Source organism: Lactuca virosa, chromosome 8 (genome assembly GCF_052849685.1).
Source record: "Lactuca virosa cultivar CGN04683 chromosome 8, Lactuca_virosa_CGN04683_v6, whole genome shotgun sequence".
Lineage (NCBI taxonomy): Eukaryota > Viridiplantae > Streptophyta > Magnoliopsida > Asterales > Asteraceae > Lactuca > Lactuca virosa.
The window spans coordinates 23,899,089-23,923,304 of NC_136433.1; the positions used below are offsets into that span (position 1 = coordinate 23,899,089).

At 37.7% G+C, this 24,216-nt stretch overlaps 1 long non-coding RNA gene across 1 annotated transcript; it reads left to right on the forward strand.

The window, feature by feature from the left end:
* The first annotated feature begins 22,727 nt into the window (after positions 1-22,727).
* On the forward strand, positions 22,728-24,124 carry LOC145128330 (uncharacterized). Its single transcript, XR_013716817.1, has 4 exons — positions 22,728-22,894; positions 23,068-23,350; positions 23,437-23,529; positions 23,829-24,124. It is a non-coding gene; the product is annotated as an uncharacterized LOC145128330 (long non-coding RNA).
* Positions 24,125-24,216: the final 92 nt, after the last annotated feature.

Genomic DNA, 24,216 nt, shown 5'->3' on the forward strand with positions numbered 1-24,216 from the left:
AAGTATAATATTCTCTCCCTTAATTATAGCAAAACAACTTTTCAACCCTTGCAACTTTGCAAAGTGAATCTTTGTTTTCTATAATTAATATTGCTAACTTGCAATACTTACCATAATAATCATGCTCCCATTAACATGATGATTATTTTCTTACCAGCATAACACTTATGCTCCCACTAGCTTTGACATGTATTCAGAAAATAATTGAACTTCTAGAAAACAATGCTTATTGAATTCCTTAAGTTCATATTTCTAATACCTAATGCTTTGATAAGCCTTTATCTAAGCTTTTTTAAGCTCATACACCTTTGCCTTAGAAAGCTCATATGTGTGTCTAGACAAATTCAGAACTTATGTTACTAAGTCCCAAATGTTCAGACTAATTGCCAATTCTCACAATTCGAACTATGAAAAGGGATGCCGTAATCATAATCGAATTTGAGAATACAATTCTCACAATTGCTATCTTCTTAAAATCTCTCTTAGTGAAAACATTTCCTCACCATCATTTTCATGAAGGAGGAAAACCTTATGACACTTAGATTTTATGATGTATGTGTTCCTATCCATATGAATTTGTCAAAACGAAAGTTTGTGACCGATTCAAAACCATATGGACTGAACTTGTTCAATCTTGATTTCTTGCCTCATGGTAACACAAGTGCCCACCATGTCTTCCAAGTGGTTTAGCAACTCACCCTTACATATCAATGTACTTTCCATTGATCAAGGTGCTTTGTCTTTATGTATTCAAATGAGAACTCATAGAACTCACATACATATTTAGCTTAATTGGAATGGCACAGAAAAGGAGTATGTCATCCACGATAGGCTTTAAACCTCAAGTCGTGTGCTAGTGATGATCAACTAGGTTTACTCTTGATTTGTTCTTGAAACTTTTCAAGACCATTAAGACTCCCACTGACTCCTTGACACATAAGATTCTCTTGTCAAGAAACATTTCTTGACAAACAATTATTCAAGAGTTAGTGTAGCCTTTTGTCAAGTTTAACACTTCACATAATTGGTCCTGGTTGGTCTTTGTCTTATCCAAGACATTACAACTTACCAATTTCAAATGTGCAAGAATAAGAAAACTTTTCCAAATTCCACATTTGTCGAGTGTTATAAACCTACTTAAGACTTGTCACTCATGTCAGAATCTTGACTCTAAGACTTGATATTGGAACGAAGTATGATTGACTTCTTGATTTAACCATTTCTACAATTCTCGATTCCTCTTCTTAGACATGCAATTGCACTAAGACTCACTTAGAGGATCAATTGAGATATGGTTCTTAATCATTAAGACTTATCATAAAACACAATAAAAGGTACTCTCCCTTCTTCTTGGAATGGAGAAACTTTTATCTTTCTGCCTACTTGATTCTTCTTATTCGTTCTGCTATTGATTGAAACTTTCTCGATCAACTCAGAATTATACTTAATCTTATAAGTATAACCATATTTACTAAACTTTAGTAAATCATGACGAATATCTTTATCACTCTTGTGTTGGACTTGATCAACGCACAACCTAGTGTACTCGATCTCCTAGTCCTTCTCTTGACACTTTGTCAAAGAATTAGTCTTATTTCCAAATATGAAGTTTCTCATTCATCACGCAACCAAGTTCCATGACTCCAAGTTTCTGTCCAACTGAAACTTGGGCGATGAGAATCTTCCCTTATTTGGCAAACTCTCGACATTTCCACAAATAACATAATTAAGAATCAAATCCATTATAGAAACAATTAAACATCAATTTTTCATACACACCATTGCAAGGATAAATAAATAAGACAAAATCAAAATTTATTTTATTGCGGAAAAACTTGTCCTTAAAATGTAATTCAACTGAAAAACTATGCTATTACATATTTCTTATCAATCTATCCTAACTCTAGAGTAGCAGCTCAAAAATCTAATTCTCGAGTCCATGCGATCGAAATCCATTTCTTCATGATCAGATTCAACACGCTTCTGCCTTAAGCTTCCTCTCTTTTCTTCGATCCTGCAAAAACATCAAAATGTAATCTTATCACATCATGTATTAAGAATCAAAGAATAGGAACTTATAGAGTTAGTTAATAGATTTTACCTGAAGTAGAGCCATACGTCTTGACTCTCCCATATCTTAGATCTCTCAGGTAAACAGGGCAGCTTCGTCTCCAATGCCCCTTTTCTTGGCAGTAGAAGCAGATGGACTCTTTTGGAATGGCACAAGGAACTATCTCAGAATTTACCTTTTCCAGATTTCCAATGTCACCATTTTTAATGTCCATTGAAGTTTGGAAGTTTGATTTGCCAGACAAATTTGCTCGATCAGCACGCCAAATTATTTCTGATTCAGCAGCTATAAGCAAATAGGTCAAATCAATGAGGGTCACGTCATGGTCCATCATATAGTACTCTATAATGAACTCACTATATGATTCAGGAAGTGACTGAAGAACCCAGTCAACAACCAACATTTCTGAGATATCGACACCCATCATCCTTAACCTATCAATGTGTGACTTCATCTTTAAGATGTGTGCACACACAGGTTTCCCATCTTCGTGTTTACTTGCCAATAGGGCTTGAGTGAGATTGAACTTTTCAAGCCTTTGAACTTATGGGTTAGGGAGAATAATTGGAGGATGTGGAGTAGGTGAAGCATGACTCTCATTTCCTTGATCGTATCGTGGAACGTCATCTTCATTTGGAAAGCTTGTTCCAAGGGACTTGGGAAGACCATTGTAAGATTTAGACATCTACAAAATGGGAGAAAATTCAAGTTAGTTGATAAGAATCCTTGATGTAACACCCAAATGAAACATCAAGGCAAGGATCCAACACAATATTCTACAACCTAGAAGAGGGATGCCGTAATCTAGTTGCAGAATATTTGAAGGTAGGTAAATGACGATTTACCAATTTCCACCATGAAAAACGAAAAAGAAATTTAAGTTTTAAATGAATTGAAACTCCTAGATCTTTTGAGATTCATTGAACTTTTCAATGGCATGTTTAATCTCGATTATGCCCTTCTATTTGTGACTGGGATGCCGAGGATCACAAACAAGGTGTGAATAACCATACGAATCATGTGGTGCACCCAATTGCTACTATCACCTAATCAATGTGCCGGTTAACCACACACGCTCCATTGATCTATGATAAACATTGAGCCACCCTTCGCCACCAATGTCAATCCCAAATTTAGTGTGCCGGTTAACCACACACGCTCCACTAACGTTTGACAAGGGTACGAAGTGTAATTCCATGGATTAGCATACAAATTCACATTTTGCCCTAAAGTAACTAAGATTGGGAATTTGTAAAAGCATTTAGTTACTTTGTACTTCATTATACTTATAATGGAAGGTTTCGTCCTATCCTACCCGTTCGGCTAACGACCCTCCACTAGTCAAGAGTGCGGTGGGTAAGAGTGGATACCCATTCAATCGCCATTTTATAGGCAATTTCCTTAAACACCCCTTATAGACTAGCTTCGTGAATGAGGCCTACTAACGGTAAGACTGACTGTTTACTCATATATATATAATATTAGACTTTTAATGTTACATATATATAGTATAGGGTGTATTTTACACTTTTAAAATACTAGGTGGTTTTATTAACTTTCTCTTTTTAATTAAACTTTTAATTAACTTAACAAAACCATGAGGGTGTAATTTGAACTTTTCAAAATACTAGAGTTTTAGAATTTAAATATTACATAATTAAACTATTAATCAAAATTTTAAATTCCAAAACTTGAGGGAAAGTTTGAAACATTTCAAAACATTAGGTTTTAGAATTTAAATATTTCAACATTAAACTTTTAATCAAAATTTTAAATTCCAAAACTTGAGGGCAAGTTCTGAAACTTTTCAAAACATTAGGGTTTAACTATTTAAATTTCAAAAACAAAACTTTTAAGTTCAAATTTAAACTATAAAACCTAGAGGGAGTAATTTGAAACTATTCAAACTTACTAGGGATCAAATAACAAATAATATAAATCAAACAATTAATTTAGTGATTATCTATATTTGATCTAATTCAATTTCTTGCAAGATAAGTTACCCAATTAATACAAATAATCAATTTTAATCATATAAGGAATTTATTATCTAATCAATTGGTAATTATCTTGTGTTTTGGCAAGGATAATCATTTAATTAAGATCAAATTCGGATTTTAACTTCAAAAAACGATTTAGGCATCAAATCCAAGTCAAAACAACAACTAAATCCTGAAATACCCTCTGTTTGACGCTCGAACTCGCCGAGTCAGCTCTGAACTCGCCGAGTAGGGGCCAACTCGCCGAGTCCAGATACTGACTCGCCGAGTTGAGTCGGGCAGAGGCAAAAAACTCGATTTTCAGCAAGCAAAACAGTTAAGCATCACATACAATTGAAACCAACCAGGCTCTGATACCACTGATGGGTTTTATGCATAAGAAACAATCCTATGTGCTCATACAACCCTAATGCTTGGATCTAGGTTTCTCTATTGTACATGCTTTGAATCCAAGACTTATAAACCCTAGATCTATCAAATAAGAACTGAAATAAGGGTTTAGTAATTACCTTTGATTGTTATATATCAATAACAATCAATCCTTGCTTTGATTTGCTTCAGAAAACTTAGTGCCTCAAGTGCTGCACCTCTAATGGAGTCACAAACACCACTAAGCAACTTGGATGAAGAAGGAGGAGAGAGGAGGCAACCAAAACATCCAGAAACCCTAATCTAAGAGTTGTCCACGTTTTTGGGCATAAGGGGCTCTTTATATAGGTGTAGGCTATTAGGGTTTACAACTAGGAAACCCTAATCTGACTGCTTAGGCCCTAAGCAGCCCATGGATCCCTTTCTTTAGAGTCATGGACGAAATCTTATGGGCTTCCCCATAAATTTCGTCCACTCTACTCTATGGAGTCCATTAGCCCACTCTTGCAATTATCTTATAATTATAATTCCAGTCCTTTAAGTTTAATTAATCTCTTTTAGCCACAAAATTAATTATCAACTAATTCTTGACTAATATTAATTAAACAATATGATTTCTCCTTTAATATATTATTCTTATAATATATTAATAAATCATAATTAAACCTTTCTCTCCTTAACTCACCTTACATATTGCTATGGTGAAGGCAACCCAAAAGAACCATGCTCATAATCGGGTCAAGTACATACCAAAATAGTTATGGACTTAGACACTAATCCAACACTGTTCTCCGCCACTGGCGCCTCTGCCCGGCCCTGACGGCCGTCTGTAATCCTCAATGTGGCAGGGGCGGGTGCAGCCACTATCCCCGTTGCTGCTAAACTCGGACACGGGGACCTCTTGTGGCCCCTATTATTGCACTAAAAGCAAATCAGATCAGATAATAAGGTGGTAGTGGTGGTAGAAGTAGCAGTACAATCCCTGCTCACATGCCCAGTTCGGCCGCACTTAAAGCAGCCCGGACTAACCGCCATGCACGTCCCCTCGTGCGACCTACCGCATTTGCCGCAGCAGCCTCAGCCCTGATGGCTCTTCCCTCGGGAATCTGTCTTGGGCTTCTTTCCCGAACCCTCCATACCAGATGCCGTATCTGGTATCCTCTTCCTCTCCATCTCTAAATCAATCTCTCTCTCTAGCTCTGGCAATCGTATCCTCCAGCGTTTTGCAGTTGGATCAGCTCACAAACTGCCGAATGCCACTCCTCAACATCTCATGTTATCGGGCCTTTTTCATTTCCTCGTCCGCCACATACTGCGGAACAAGAAGGGCCCTCTCCTTAAACTTGGCAGTGATCTCCGCCACATTCTCTGTCGTCTGCTCAAGATCCTGGAACTCCCTCGCTAGTTGTTGCACCTCAATCACTGGTGCAAGCGCGACCCTGAACCTGGTCAAAAAATCACTCCAGGTCATCGCATCCAAAATTGCATCATCTACAATGGCTCTCCCAACCTCCTCCCACCAGTCACGTGTCCTGTCCTTCAGAAGACAAGACGCAAGTCTAACCTTGTCCCCCTCGGGACATTTGCTGGTGTGGAATGCGTTGGCGACATCCGCCAACCATCTGGTGCTCGCAATGGGGTCCCGAGCCCCATGGTAGTTGGGAGCTCCACAAGCCCTGAACTCCCTGAAAGTCAGTGTGTGCGACCCCGTCATGGCCGCCACCTCGGTGCGGAAAGCGCTCAGCTTCTCATCCAGAAGCTCCAAAATACCCTCCTTGACCGAACCAAAGATCACAGGAGTCTGTTCTAGAATGGTATGTGTGATCTCAAACGAGATGAAGTCCCTTGTCTGCTCGTCAAGCTGCCCGGCTCCAGAGCCCGAGCCTGATCCCTCACCAGTGCCTGAAGTGCCAATTGGCCTAGTGCGTAGCGTCACCATACTGAAAATACACCATAACAAACATCATCACGCTCCTCATAACTCGAGGGATCTCACATTCTACAAGTTTCCTGAGCTCATCTCAGCCTTCCTTGATTCGAGTACGGATCCTTTGCTTTCAGTAGTACGGACCCATACTATCTTCCATATCTATCCGTATTTTCCTCAAGAACTGCCTCGACTCCACCAAGTCCCTTCTACTACTAATACTACTACTGATCTCATGCTAATCTCATCCTAGTCTTGCCCTAGGGTAATCACCAACCCACTATCCGCTATCAGCTGCATAAGAAGTCCCTGATATCTCCCCTAACTAGCTCGTGAATACTATTACATATCACTAAGACTAGATAATTCTTCGAATGAGAGATCCTACCCTACAACGGTTGGACTCAAACAAGAGTTGTGCAATAGAGCTAGACCTAACCTTCTGAAATTATTTAATCCTCGCTATATGTAACTTAACATATTCATTTACTAGTTAGTAAAAGATAACCAGAACTCCTAAAAGCACAAAGCAAGCAACATTCGAGCATCGAGTAAACATAATCAAGCATATCACATTCAGGCCATTACTAACTAATCTGTACTAGCATGCGGTTCATAAAGCTGAGATACATATAACAGGCACATAAGGCATCCTTCCTAGATCCTTATTTGTAATCTAGCATGCAATTCTCAAAAAGCTGATATCATAACAATAACGTGTATGGGTAATTTGGGAGTACTTACTTCAGCTCGGCTGATTGCATGCACCACACCCTTTTTCTCTTTTCAAAATTCTTTTTGTAAAAATGATTTTGTTTTGAAAATTTTCATACCAAGTCCTTAGTTTGAGTTCATACACACCCAAGAGTGTGCCCGAATCCCTCAAACCAAGGCTCTAATACCAACTTGAAACATCCCAAAAATACGGTCCAAAAATTTCGTTTTTAATTATTAATAAAACCATAGTTATCCCAAATACATGTCATAATACCTCAAACATCATATCAATGTATATCAAAATATCAGAGTATAAACATCCCAGGCTGAACAAATGGTGTGTGCACTGCAATCATCCTGAGCTCTTCCCCTTGCTACCGGAAGTACCTATAACCAAAACTGAAAACTGTAAGCACGAAGCTTAGTGAGTCTCCCCAAACTACCACATACCATACACATATAACATGAAACTAAGAGATACGGGTCCCGCCCACACTCATGGAGATACGGGCCCCGCCCACACTCCGCTATCTGGGAGATACGGGCCCCACCCACACTCAGTTGGCAATGAGATACGGGCCCCGCCCACACTCAGCTACTACGAGATACGGGCCCCGCCCACACTCGACTACTATGAGATACGGGCCCCGCCCACACTCAACTGCTATGAGATACGGGCCCCGCCCACACTCATCTACTAAACATACATACAAGTATCACATAAACCACACGTATAACTAAATCTATCAATCAGTCATATATCCATACTCAAAATAAGCTATGAGATGCGCGCCCCGCCCACACTCGGCTAACTAGGAGATACGGGCCTCGCCCACACTCAGCTACTAACATATCATACTACGGGCCGACCTTGGTGTCGTAGACCCGTTCCTACTGAAGGAAACTCACCTCGCAAGGCTGACTGCTGAAAACTCGAGTGAGGAATCTCTGACGGCTGCTCCCATGACTCCCCGACTATTTTTATCACAATAATACTTAGTCAAAACCTGATAATTCTCCTTAGGGTAAAATGACCATTTTACCCCTGGTCAAAGTCAATGATTTGGTCAAAGTCAACCTTCTGGTTGACTCAACTCGTCGAGTTGCTCCATCAACTCGTCGAGTCCTAGAACCTAAAATCGCGATCTAACTCGTCGAGTCTATCCCTGACTCGTCGAGTTCACATGATACTCATGGTCGCTATCTACCAAATTAACTCATCGAGTCCCTTCACCGACTCGTCGAGTTATGCCTTAATCTAAAACGGGACAAACCAACTCAACTTGTCGATTCCCTCTATGGACTCGCCGAGTTCCCCTATCTGATTAAGCCATCGCAATGGATTAAGCTCCTACCCTTCAGATCCAAACTCCATACTTCATCTACACACTGGGGATACACTTTTAAGGGTAAAGTTTCCAACTTTACCCGGTATATAAATATAACTAATTACCATAATTAGTCCCCATAGATTTAATTAGTATCTTTTGATCACTAAATTAATTCCAAATTAATTCTTGATCAATACTAATTAAAACATATGATTTCATATTAATATATTATAACTTATAATATATTAATAAACCATAAATAACCTTCTCTCAAAAGTCCATCCTAACAAATTGCCCTGATGATATGCAACCCAAATGGACCATGCTACTCTCGGGTCGAATACATACCAATAATAGTTATGGGCTTAGACACCTAATCCAACAAAATGACCATTTTACCCCTGGTCAAAGCCAATGCTTTGGTCAAAGTCAACCTTCTGGTTGACTCAACTCGTCGAGTTGCTCCATTAACTTGTCAAGTCCTAGAACCTGAAATCGCGATCTAACTCGTCGAGTCTATCCCCGACTCATCGAGTTCACAGCTACTCATGGTCGCGATCTACCGAATCAACTCGTCGAGTCCCTTTACCGACTCGTCGAGTTCTTCCTTAATCTAAAACGGGACAAACCAACTCAACTCGTCGAGTCCCTCTATGGAATCGTCGAGTTCCCTATCTGATTGATCCATCTCAATGGATTAAGCTCCTACCCTTCAGATCCAAACTCCATACTTCATCTACACACTGGGGATACACTTTTAAGGGTAAAGTTTCCAACTTTACCCGGTATTAGTCCTTCTTAATAGGTTTAGCTCAAACCCTAACTCTCTAGAAGATAGATCTTGGTCCACAAGCCATAATACCCTAAACCAAAGCACACTATACTAGATCTAGGCTTTGAACATCAGTTGGACATGTAAAGTTCCTAGCTTTCCTTCCAAGCATGGCCTCTTATGGCTAAAAAGGCCATATTAACACTTATAAGCTTGCATAGGGCTTCCATGGTCATAAATTTTGCACCTTTATGCCATTGAACCCCTTCTAGATCCCAAATCTGAAAGATAAGTCACTTGGGACGTCACAAATCCCAAAGACCAAGGTTCTTGCACCAAAACCCTCATAAAATGGAAGTAAGTAGATCTAAAGAATGAATGATCAAGTTAGAGACTTGATTACCCGAAAGTGATGAGGATGGAAGGAAATCCGTGGATCTACTATCTTCTCCTTGAACCCTCTAGCTCCTTCTTCTTCTTCTAGCTTCAAGAACACACCAAATCACTCAAGAATGGATCACAAACTCACAAAATGCTCTAGGGTTTCGTGGATTAGGGTTTAGGACTTGGAGGATGGAAATGAGGCCAAAAGGTGGGGATTAAGATGCTTAAATAGGGTGCAAAACCCTGAAATTAGGGTTTCACTCTGACAGAACTAATCGCCGAGTCGAGGGCTCTCGACTCGTCGAGTAGATACCTGAAATCCCGCGTCCAAGACTCAATTCTACTCGAAGAGTCTGGGGATTCCAACTCGTCGAGTAGCTCTATAAAAATGAATAATTTTGCAAATAAATGTGTACCAGAAACTGGGCATTACAGTAAAATTATGAGAAGAGCATGATAGGGTATGAGCAAAACAGACAGAGTTTGAAAAAAAAAGAGATGTATTAGAGAAGAGTATGAGAGAGATAAAGAAATAGTAGATAGAGTATGCACAGAGTATGAGACGACCTTCAGAAGATGATAAGAAAAAGTATGTCTAGAGTATGAGAAGAGGCTAAGAAAGAGCATGAAATGAAAAGAAAAGAATATAGAAGAAGAGTAGAGTACAGAAAGAAAAGAGAAAGATGAGATGAGATAGAAAAAGAGTAAAAAGTAAAGACAATAAGAATAGTAGAAGAGATAGATGAAAGAAGAAATAATAGTAGTGTATGCTATTAGAGAAAGAGATTAGATTGCAGAGTAAGATAAGGAGGAGAAGAGAAAAGAAAGAAAGAGTAGATGAAACATGAAAACATATTAGAATATAACTCACCAGACATGTGGTATGATGTAGTAGATATGTTTCATGTTTTGCAGATTCAGATAGCAGCTGTGGTACGTGAGAAGACAAGAGCACAAAGACCTAGACTATATTTTATTTCCTTGTTGTTTCAAATTATAAGTGAGATTTTATTGTAAACTCGTTATTGGGGTGCAAAACCAATCCCACATCGGTAAAAAAGAAACTAGATGCTAGCATATAAGGCAATGGATAACCCCTTTTATCACCAATTGGTTTTAGAAAATGGAACCTCATTGTTCTTCTCTATTGAGCAAGTTTGGGCTAGTAGTGATCCTAACAAATGGTATCAGAGCTACGATCGTAGCCCAGGTGATGTGGTAGGTGTAGGTGGCACAATCCCCAGTAATTCCTAGTCCAACGATGTTGATCATGAAGCCTTGTATCAAAAGTCTTCTTGATGGCCCAGGTCAGGTGAGCGTGTCCTGAGAGTATAAGCAATATGAAAAAGGATTTAATCTATTGAAAAGTCATTGGAGGGGAGGCCAAGAGCAGAACTTAGGTTTGAGGGGGGGGGGGGGATTGTTGGGGTGCAAACCCAATCCCACATTGGTAAAAGGAGAAACTAAATTCTAGCATATAAGGCAATGGATAATCCCTTCTATCACCAATTGGTTTTAGAAAATGGAACCTCATTGTTCTTCTGTGTTGAGCATTCTTAGGATAGTAGTCATCTTAACACCTGCGATTAAACTTAGGATGTAAAGTGTTTTAATTTTAGTAGAGTTCTGCATTTAGTAGATAAAATTGATGGGTTTCTTAGGTTATAACATTCATGTACAATGCGGAAAATTACACTTAACATTTAAGGGTACATGCAACCTATTAAGGATCTATGTCTTCATATTAAGGCAACATAATATGAACTACAATTCCTAGATCGAAATTATGATTTAGTGTTACAAACCTTTGAATTGTTATTGTAAAAAATTCCGTCCTTTGTAGACCTTTAGAAAGCTAACACCAAAATGATGATTCCTATAATGGCTCACACCCAAAACTTGAAACTAGAATAAGAGAGAAGAGAGGAGAGGGGAGCAAATTTTTGGCTGGAATATCTCTAGCAGTAGTAGTCGAAATTTTCTAGCCAATGAGCCCTTTATATAGCCGCTAGGAAAACCCATATAACTCTGATTGGAACTTAAAATTATATTATTCCAAATCTTGGTAATTATCTGCTTCTCTTTGATGGAGCATTCTATATTTCCAAGGAAGGAAACCAAAACCGTCCCCATTAAGAGGTTTCTAGAACCTCTCCTTTGCTCAACTATTAAGTAATTACCAAGCAGCCCCTACACTTCTAATTAATTCCAATTGACCCCAAATTAATTCTAATCATTTATTAATTAATTTAATCTATTTCTAATTAATTGATTAATCATATCATAAGCTAATAAATTATTTACTCTATCTACAATTGTTATTCTAATCAGTTTCTAGTTATGAGGGCAACCCAAAAAGGACTTCGATTATAATTACAAATTTATACCAATTTAGTTATTATCTTAGACACCTTAATCCAACAATTTCCCACTTGGACAAGCCTATAACTACTATTTCTAGTATAACCCTTGAACTAAACATCAAAGAGTGCTTTCTAAAGCCACTATCGAACTGATTCAAATCATACATTATCCCTAAGATAAATGATCAACTACTCCTTCGTTCTTCAAGATATCGTATGGACACGAGACATGTATTATAATCAATCTCATTGTCCAAGATTTTTTTTCCCGATTTCCTAATTTATGAGGATATCATCAGACTACCTATTGAACACATCAATCTAGTCTTGGCTGGGTCCAACACTATAATGTCAACATCAAATCATCGAGGGGCCCAAAGATATTGCTTTTCCTGGTAGGGAAAAAGGAACACATTACTACTGATTCATAAACTATGAACTATATATCTCCGCTTTAAGAATAGTAAATATTATCGTCTTAGAATTACTCGTGATAAAATCCATGAAGTAATATCTAAGGTTGGGTTATTCGATACTCAAAATCCACATTTTCAAAGTACTCATGAATATTGTAGTAGTCCTCATGCAATGCCTCATCTCCATAGATAATCTACAATCAATTCATGATAGTCTTGATTCACTACTTCCAAAAGTATGTATGACTGTGGAATTTGAATAATAAAATTATTCAGGAAGTAAAAAATGCAAAATGAAACACAATGATAAATAATTGAAAATGGCAGCTCAAATACTCATAAATAAATCACCATTATTCAATCACCAAAAACAATTACAATTTATATTGTTTAAAAGTTTCAACCTATCAACTAATTACTAAAACTAATGTTGTCTCTCAAACCAATGCTCCTAGCATGCTTGATGTGTTCAGTCTTGCTCAGAGCCATTATGAATGAATCTAAAGGATTGTATTCTAATGACACTCGCTTCGCCAAGAGATGCCCATATTCAACTCGATGTCTGATGTAAGGATATTTCATGTCAATGTGCTTAGACCTTCCATGATCTTTTGGTTCTTTGGTTAAAGTAACCACGCCTTCGTTATCACAAAAGAGTTCCATTGGTTCCTCAATAGTCGGAACGACTCCAAGAAGCCTGATGAAATTCTTCAACTAGGTTGCTTCCTTTGACACTTCACTCGCTTCTATGTACTCTGATTCATAAGTAGAATCAACCACCATCTTCTTTTTGGATCTCTTCCACGTCACTGCCCCACCATTTAAAAGGAACACCCAACCATATTGTGAAAAAAAGTTATTTCTATCTGTTTGGAAGCTGGCGTCAATATAACCATTCACTCTTAATGTATCACTGCCACCATGAACTAAGAACATTCATTTGGTTCTTTGCAAATAATTTAGAATATTCTTGAATGTTGTCTAATGGGATCTGCCTGGATTATCTTGAATTCGAATAACCATGCTCAAAGCATAAGACACATCAGGATGAGTACATGTTATAGTATACATGATCGATCCTATAGCAGATGCATATGGGACTCAGCTCATGTCATCTATTTCTTCATCAGTACCGGGACACTGATCCTTACACAATTTAACAATATGATGAATTGGTAAGTCCCCTTTCTTGGAATTTTCCATACTAAAATGTTTTAATATTTTATCCAAGTATATACTTTAGCTAAGTCTAATCAGACATTTCTTTCTATCCCTGAAAATCCTTATCCATATAATGTATGTCGCTTCCCCTAGATCCTTCATAGCGAAACATTTCCCAAGTTAAGATTTCACTTCTTGCAAGGTTGGAAAATTGTTTCCTATAAGTAGTATGTCATCCGCATACAACACTAGGAACGTCAGTACAATCCTATTAGCTTTGACATATACACATGACTCATCTTCACTTCTAGAGAATCCAAAATTCTTTGACTTTCTCATGGAAAAAAAGATTCCAGCTGCGAGTTGCTTGTTTTAATCCATAGATGGATTTATGTAACACCAGTGTACCAGTTATGTTCATTTGTGGCTCAATTCTTTAAAACGTTTGCAAATATGGTCCCTATGTTGGTCGTACGAGACAGGTACGTCGGGCTTAGGCATGTAGCGGAGGATCGCGAGCCCCTTCCGTATGTTGGGCGTACGACATAAGAGGGCAAACCTTAATTTTTAGAGTTTGGACCATATTTAAAGATCGTTATGGCCTCCCACCCTTTCTTAACTCCAGCCTCCGTCTCTCTTAGCCTCCATTTTGAAACCCTAACTATGTGTGTATGTGTTTTGAAGATTTGGAGTGTCATTTAGGTGTTCTTGGTGGTGAAGGAAGACTCTTGGAGTTGTGGTGTTTTACTCAAGCCTTTGGATCCAACAATTACCCATCCTTGTGCATCTTCTGGAGGTATAAAGCTCCAACCTTGATGCATATTTCTTTAGATCTAGCTATATAGTGAAATTTGTTCATTAATGGCCCCATAGCCTTTGATCTTGTGAGTTTGAGCAACTCCAGACCTAATGAGGAGATTTTCCTTTCATTTTGAGAATGGTGGTTCATAAAAATGGGATCTTGATCTTTCCCAATCATGCATGTTGGATCTATTAAGCCTTTAGGTCATGAATAAGACTTAGAGTTGGATTTTGGACTCCTTGTAGCCATGCAAACGCATAAAGTTTGCAAATTTATGACTATAGACGTTCATTAGACTTGGATCTAAAGTTTGGACGTACAGTCTTAAGGCTTTAAGACCTTAATAGAGTTTTTGGAGCCAATCGCGTATGTTGGGCGTAACCCAGGGAACGTTGGGCGTACCAGGGTGCGACCCTATAAGCCTCCCGAGGATGAGTTGTACGTTGGACGTAGCTCGGTGTACACCGGGCGTACGCTCAGTAAGCCTTTTGGGCCGTTTTGAGACTTTTGGTCACTAGTAAGTTTTTGGGCTTGGTTGGTTGGGCCATGTGTGGAGGGGAAATGGTATTTTTCCCTTGGTAGGATAAATTATGTTTTGGACCATTATGTGTGGGTTAAACCCTGATTATTAATTAGGGTTATTATTGGGTTATGATTAGTGCGAGGAGCCATTTTAGTAGCAACTCGAGTGTGCGATACAGTTATCTTTCGTCATAGGTGAGTTTCCTCACTGTATCCATGGGTTAAAGGCACCAATAGCGGCCCATTATTATGTTATGTAGAATAGTAGTTATTATGTGACTATTATGTTTGTATGCTCGAGTTGAAATAAACCCCAAGTAGGTGCCCACTATTGTATGATCGGGTTGAAATAAACCCCAGGGTCGGGCCCATTATGGCTTTTTGGGTTGAAATAAACCCCATGGAGGGGCCCACTATCGTATGATCGGGTTGAAATAAACCCCATGGATGGGCCCTGTTAACGTTACCTAACGGTCACGTTAAATGTAACAGAAAATATAATAGAGATGTTACTACCTTGGTTAAGACCTGGTCTTGGCCTAAGAGAGCCAATGCCAGAGCGGTAGCTCATTTCTCATCACATGGGAAGAACATTCCATGTGATCTCCTCATTCACTCAAAACCAATGAGAAGGCAACGAATAGCCCGGGTGACGCCCAGAACTGATGTCATCTGGCACTCAGTTAGCGTGAGTAGCTCTCCCAGTAAGAGGAGGCCACGTTTCATGCTCACGAGGCGCGGTCCCCACGATCCGTTAGTAACAGGTATAAAAGGATCTCTTCCGTATCAAGGAAGGGATCCATCTTCTCTCTTATGAAGATTACCCTAAAATTCCTCTCTCTCTCTCTAAAAAGTAACTTGATCTTCGGAGCGACGTCCTAGGAGAACACCCGGTCGTCCTCGAACGGTTCTTCTGTGATTGTGTTCTTAGGAAAGCTCCCGAATTAATACGCTATTAGGCATCCAAACCCCTTGAAGAGCATGTCACAACAGGCCCATATTTATTTAGTGGGTTGGAATATACCTTAGGGCTAGGCCCAGCTTATACGTTTGATATGTGGTAATTTGAGGAAACTCACTAAGCTTTGGTCTTATAGTTTATGTTTATGATTTTAGGTACTTTTGGTACAAAAAGGAAGACCCGACGTGATGGCACAACATCCACCCCTCATAATTTATGCACTTTTTGGATACTATTACTTTGATTTTTGGATATTGTACACTGTTATTTACTTGGATCTATTGGATGATTGAAACTATTGATTTTTAAATGAAAAAAAAATTATCATGGTTTTTGGGGGATGTTACAATTTATCAAGCTTACACACTCTATCAGGAAGTTTGGCATGTACAGAACCTTCTTGATGACTCATGTAGACGTCATCAGTTAACTTCCTACTTAGGAAATCAGTCTTAACATCCATCTGCCATATTCCATAATCATGAAAGGCTGGAATGGCAAACATTATCCTAATAGATTTAATCTTAGCTACTGGTAAGAAGGCTTCATCATAGTCAATCCTTTGGGTTTGAGTAAAGCCCTTTGCTACCGACCTTTCTTTGAAGGTGTGCACTTTCCCATCCATGTTGGTCTTATTTTTGAAGATCCATTTTCATCCTACTGTCTTTCGACCAGGTACATGATCAAACAAGTTGCATACTTGATTATCATACATGAACTGAATCTCATTGTCCATTGCCTCTTTTCATTTTGCAGCCTTAGGGTCTGTCGTCGCTTACTTGTAGTTAACAGGCTCCTCCAAATTCACCAATGTATTATCACTAATGAATGTGTCTCCATCTGTAGTTATATGAAAGCCATAAAACTCATATGGTATGGTAATTCTACCGGATCGGCGAAGAGGTAAATAATTGGCAATGGGCTACTCTGGAATCTCATCCTCAGGTTGAGTGCTAGTGTCATCTAAGGTTCGTTCATTGGATGACTATGAAACATCTTCCAAGTCAATAACACTCCCACTATCCTCTTTGAATATGATTTCTCTCTCTCTCTCTCTCTCTCTCTCTCTCTCTCTCTTTCACGAAAGACTCCCTTTTGAGCTACGAAGACCACGTTATCACTAGATATGTAGAACAAGTGTCCAATGGATTACCGAGGGTAACCAATGAAAATACACTTCCTAGCTCCGGGTTCAATCTTTTCATGAGTTTCTCGTCTTACGAGAGCCCCACAACCCCATACCTTGATATGTGCGAGCGAAGGAGCTTTCCCTGTCCACGACACATAAGGTGTTTTGGCAACCTTCTTTGTGGGAACAATATTTAGGATATGGGCAGTTTTCTCTAAGACATACACCCGAATGATGTAGTAAGAGTGGCTCGAATCATCACGGAACGAACCATGTATAACAATGTTCGATTGCGGCTATCAACCACACCATTAAGTTGTGGTGTCCTAGGAGGTGTCAATTGTGAAACGATTCAACATTCCTTGAGATAGTCGTTGAACTCGATACTAAGATATTCTCCACCTCTGTTAGATCAGAACATCTTTATCTTCTTTCCCAATTTATTCTCAACCTCATGCTCAAACTCTTTGAACCTTTCAGAAGTTTCTAATTTATGTTTGATTAAGTAGATATACCCATACCTGTTATAATCATTTGTAAATGCCACATAGTATCGATTAGCATCCCTTGTGGTAGATCTGAAAGGCCCACATACATCTGTATGGATCAGATCTAGTAGTCCTTCACCTCTTTCGCATGTTCCAGTGAAAGGTGATTTTGTCATCTTGCCCAATAGACAAGATTCGCATTCATTTTCTGACTTTAAGTCAAAAGATTCCAACACTCCGTACTTTTAGAGTTGGGCGATGCGTTTCTTGTTTATGTGTCCAAGATGACAATGCCATAAGCATGCCTTGTCAATACCATTAGATGAATAAATATTGAATACACTATTGCCTAAGTTACATATGATAGTTTCATACACGTCATTACAAGGAAAAACTTTGAAAATAGAAACACCATTTTTGTAAACTAAAACAGAACCATTGCCATTATCAAATGAAAAACGATAGCCTTGTCTAAACATTGCATGAAATGAAATAATATTTCTAGTCATATGTGAAGCATAACAACAATTAACTAAATCTACTATAACACCACTATCAAACATAAATCTATAAATCCCAACCTTGGTGACATGTAACATCCCAAAAATCAAGGTAAAAATTTTCATTTTTGAAACCAATCCAAAACCATAAGCGTTTACAAATCATAGTTTCCAAAAGTTATAAGCATGAATGAGAGTATCCCAAAATCATAATCTCATAAAAATCCATGATGATGTGCACGATTAAGCCTTCGCCTTGCCCCGATCATCTGAAGTACCTGAAACATAATACTGAAACTATAAGCCAATGAGTTCCCCCAAAGTACAACACACAACATATAACATATACAATCATGCATGCTGCGTCCAATCAGTCATCAGACTGGAATACCCTTAGGTTCATAGCCATCGAGCTGGATTACCCCCGCCCCAATCAATCATCGGACTAGTATGCCTCGGCCCAATCAGTCATTAGACATGAATGCCAATACGCAACGGGTCTAATCGGTCATCGGACTGGTATACCCTCGGGTTCACAGCCATCGAGCTGGAATACCCCCGGTCTATTGGATCACGCACATAACAGTAAATCCTCAACCCAAAAACCGTACTATGTCGACATATGCAGTAGATAAACATATAACCAGTCAGCAGACAAACAGGAAGATCTACAGATCACCAGGATACAAATCTAACATATCACTACAGCATACCAACATCCTATATACCAGAATACAGATCTAACAGATCACTAAATCATAGCAACATCCTATATATCAGGATATGTAACCTAGTGGGCTAGCATTGGTGCCTTCGACCCACATCTATTGTGTGGAAAACTCACCTTACAATCTAACGAAATAGCTGAACAACACGCTGCTCCGAATGCCAACTCTACTGGTCATCTTTACAACAATCAGTAACTTAATATCATACTATAACTCAAAATACCCAAAATACCCCTAGGTCAAACTTGGTCAAATCCTGTTCAAGGTCAAAAATGTCAAATCCTAGTAAAAAAGTCAGCTACTACGCCTGGCTTATCATGCTTCTTGATCGAATTGCAGGGTCTTAACCACGTATGTGCAACGCCCAACATACTACGTATGTACACCCTCCTTCTCATTAAGTGATTATTCCTTAAGTCCTTTCCATCTAAACTCATATCTAGACTCAAAACATCGACTTAAGTCATAAATTTTCCACCTTTATGACTTTCCATGGCTAGAAAAAGTCCAAAACGCTAAAACCCTAACGTATTAATCCATTAAGACATCATAGCTCTTGCATGGAAAGGATAGAAGGACCAAGATCAGATTTTTATGGTTCCCCATAGCTCCATAATGGATAAAGTTTCCAAATTTATCAATTAGGATGGTCCACACAACCAAGATCTAGTCTTAAAGTCTCATAGGGACCAAAAGTGCATCTTTATCAACTTAATTCATTAAGTCCAAGTCTCCAACTAAATTAACTTTAATTAATTAATCTATTAAATCATTATCAATCATCAAATCAATAATGCATATTTATCTTCCTCTTTTAATTAATCAGATTCTAACAGATTTAGATAAAAATTAAAACTAAACATAAACCGTAAATTTGAAAAATATTGCAAAAATCCAAAACCACCAAAAACTCAGCAGGCCGCGACAAGCCAGGCTAAGGTGCACCGCATCCTGCGATTCAGGTTTCTTTTTAGAATTTTTTTCAGTTTTAAATCTTGTACATATAACAAAAACTTAAGGCTCTGATACTACCTGTTGGGTTTTCTATGCAACTATACGCTAGATTAAGGCAACAAAAACATTCAAAAATCATCATAAGTGTACATGCACCCTAGGATATAAGTTTTACTGTTATAGAAACGTACTTTTAAAACATGAATATGAACTATCAAAAGTGAAAATATTGCTAACTTTTCAAGTATAATTGTATATACTTGTGCTCCACTTGAAGATCTCGAACTCCATGCAATCACTTGGAAGGACTAACACCGAAAGCAAAATGCATATAATGACACACACCCAAAAGACTAAAACCCTAGAATATTTAGGAGAGAGAAGAGGGAACTTAGAGAATTCGGTTTCTCTAAGTATATAGAGAGTTAAGAACAAAATAAATGAAGGCCAAATGGTCTATGTATAGCTGAGGTAACTTGCAGGCAAAGCAGATTTGGATCAATTAAATAATCAGATTTAATCCATATTCAAATCATTTTCGTATCTAGTACCTAGATTAATTCTGGAAGCTTCCAAGAGCTTCTAAAACCGTCCATACCCTTTAGGGATTCTAGAATGCGCCTCTTGTTCAACTTTTGAACAACTAACATTCAGTCTCTACACATTTAATCAATTCTTGATTAATTCTAATTAACTCCAATTAATTCCAAATTAATTACAGTTACGTATTAATCAATTCTATTTATTTTCTAATTGATTTATTAACATGTAATAAATCAATTTATTCATTATCTCAATCTCTTAACCTATTCTAGCTATTATAGCTCTTGAGGGTAACCCAAAAAGGACTTTGTTATTATTTCCAAAGTTATACCAATTTAGTTATGATATTGGACACCTATTTCCATCAAATACAAGAGTTGGTTATTTATCAATAATCATATTACTAATAAATATTCAATATGTGCCTATTTGATTAAGGTGTGACCCTATAAGATCATATGTTATTAGCAAATATCATTCAATAAAGAGTCTTGAGCATATAGATCCAAAAATTTGTTCAAGAGATTCTCTCATGTGCGGATATGTCTACGTGCAATCCATGTAACACTCTCGCTGATACGAAATCCAAAATTTCCGTTGCTAGAGAGTCGGTTTTTGATTTGACTCTCTACCGAAGCCTTGCAGGAGCCCTTTAATATTTGACTTTCACTCGTCCTCATATTGCTTATGTTGTTCAGCAAATTTGTCTCTTCATGCATGGTCCACGTACTCCTTATTTTTTGGCTCTTAAGCGCATCTTAAGGTATCTTCGTGGTATCCTCTCTCACGTTCACATTCGTCATTCAGTCGTCGATCGCCTGATTTCTTATTCTGATGTTAAATGTGATGGATGTCATATTATTCATCGGTTCACATATGGGTTATGTGTTTACCTTTTCCTGGTCCTCGAAACAGCTGGACGTCGACTCTTGTTCTAGTGCCAAAGTCGAGTACATAGGGATAGATAATGTATTTGTTGAAAATGCTTGGCTATGTAATCTCCTTCTCGAACTTTATTGTCCCTTGTCTCATGCTACGGTTGTCTTTTGTGACAATGTCAGTGCTATGTACCTATCCTCTAACCCGATCCAACACCAAAGAACCAAGAATGTGGAAATTTATTTATATTTTGTTATGGAACGTGTTACGAGTGGTCATGTGCGTGTTTTGCATGATCCATCAGTATATCAGCATGCAGACATCTTTGGGTCTCCCTACACAATTATTTATAGATTTAACAGATAGTTTAAGCATTCGATAACCCCATGTTCAAACTAAGGGTGTTATATATATATATATATATATATATATATATATATATATATATATATATATATATATATATATATATTCTAGTTAGGGTTGTTTAATTATATACATATTAATTCTCATGAGATGGTGAACAGGAAAGTTTGGGTATTTGGAATTTAGCCACATCATTCTCCGGTTTAAGATATTTGCCACGACATTTTTGAAGTTTTACACTTGCATCCCGTAGCCATCTTCCTTTTATCCGCCTTCGCTCTGCTTTTGCGTTACGGCCAAATTTGGGGGTCGTCTTTGAAAAGTCTGCTGGCTTGCATTCATACGTGTTATGTTCCGGGTGTTTTGCCGCCACTATCTTCCAATGATCTTCCTTCATTCGCCGCCTATCCATGTGATTGCTTCTTATTTTACTAGATTGCTTCACCCACGATTGTGCATTGGTTGTACCTTTGGAGGTCTGGTTGGGAACGGTACCTCTTACGTTCCAAAGCCTTTTGGTTGCCACTCCTCTTTTTCACGTTTTTTGGAATATTTTTCCTATACTTGGTATTTGTGTTGGATTTTGTCACTTAATGAAGTGGCGATCAAAGCGTGAGGATTTTCAGACTGCTGGCTTCATCTGTGTTTCATCTTACTTTAGGGCTTTGATAAATTTCTTGCTTTCTATTTGACGCATGCGATGATGAGTTTTATCTGTGAAAAAATTCGGATTCAGCACCGTTTTTGGGCAGGGCAACTCGGAAGGCATATCCGATTGGAATATGCAACCTGTGTTTGCAGCCATATGTTGGATTCCCATTTTTTTAGCCTCCATTACATATTCCCTGGCGACGACGCTCTAAGTGAAATTCTGCAATTCGACTTTTGTACTGTCATTTTTTTGAGTTTTGTTGGGTTTTTTCTTACTGTTATCACACACTGTTTCTCTTTCCATCCGTTCACACCTCAAAGTAAATGTGAATATGGTTAGTGTTTATATTTATGTTATTTATGATAAAAAGGATTTCTCTCTTGATTTTCTTACCGCAATAAAAATGTTTTTATATATATTTTTCGGTAGATGTAAGATTTTAAACTTTCAGATTTGGTGTTGGCTTTAATGAAGATCTGGTGCTCAATTCCAGCTTACCATTTTTTTTACCTACGTTCTGTTTAATTCAAATGCAATTGATGTAGAAGTGATATTTACTTTTATAAAGGGTAAGTTTGTCATTTTTGGTTCTGTTAGGGTCCTACCTATCCTTACAATGAAATATGGTTGGAAGGAATATATTATACTACTTTAATTTTAATGTTTTTTCTTACCATTTATATGTTAGGCTGCTATCTTTGGATTTCCATCTGTTAATGGTTGGTAATACAACAAAGCATACGCCAAAGCAATTTCGGTAAACGGCTACCCAATTAAGACCATATGTTAAAGGAATGTTGATGGACTTTGTCTCTCCATTGTTTCCTTCAGCATTTATATTCATTCTCAGCATAGGAAGGTTGTCAAGATGTTTTAGTAATTAATGTTTTCCCTTTTTCTACTTTTTTTTTTTTTTTTTTTTTTTTTTTTTTTTTTGTATATTTACTCCACTTGCAAAATTGGCCAACACTTTGTGTAATTTGCTACCCTCGTGATCAGTATGACCAAAATACCCTTTTTCTGTTGCTTTAGCTAGTGTTGCCAGTGGAGCAACTACGACTGCTTTGACCCAACATTTTGCTCTTCAAAATAACACAGCAGATATAGCTGCAAAGGTAGTTTTCTTGATTTTATATGGCTATATAATAAGAACACAATAATAATAAATTAATAAATTAAAATATTTCTAAGGAAGGAACCCATGAGACAGTGGCAACAATGATGGGAATGGCTTTAGAGATTCTTCTTGCACACTTACAATAGGACACTCAACTATCATATTGTTCTCTTTTCTGTCCCTCACAATGTTTCACATGTATGGTTAGTTATGCTTCTACTTCTTATTGAAAAAATCATTCTTAAAAAATATATATATTTTACTATTTCTTTCATGTTTTGTAGTTAATTACAAAGCTGTTAGCTGCCTTAATCCCACTGCATTAAAGTATGAAAGACGCTCAATTCTTTTGTTGCATTTAACAGAGACCGGTGGAAGTGATTTTCAAATCTCTCTCTATTACAACATTATAGTTTATTAATAAATTAATAAACGTAATTGCATTTTTCCTTACTTCTTTCTGTCTCCAAAAGAGGACTGTTTTACAATTTTTTAGAATAGTTAAAGATCAGGGAAGACTAATTTTCGAATATGCTATGAGAAAATTTTGAACCTTATAAGTTGCTTCATGCTTTTCATGTATACTTTGGATGATGCTTGGACTCAGTTTCTTTTACAAAACTTGGCATATTTCTTATTATATAATTTTTTTTTTCTTTCCATTTTTTATATACAGGGAATAGCTGGAGTTGCAATTGTTGGTCCTCTTGGACTTGTCATACCTTAAAGAAAACCAATGATCGACTTCCCAAACCAAAAGATTGTTGTTGCTGATGATGTAAGGTTCTGCAATCTTCTACATAGAACTTCACACTCTAAACTTTATTTTAGGTATTAAATAATTACTTAAATGTTGTTAGGAATGAACGAAGAGCGCGTACACACACAAAATTGCAGCTTTTATAAGGAAAGTGTAATGCTATAATTGGGTATATTTTTTTAATTATAATGTCTTAACACATTTAAACTGAAGTCAAGGAAACCGTCTTATCAGTGAAAAGTGACAAAATAGAAACTTATGAACATTTAAACAAACCTTATCCAACCCGGCACCAACGGTGCGG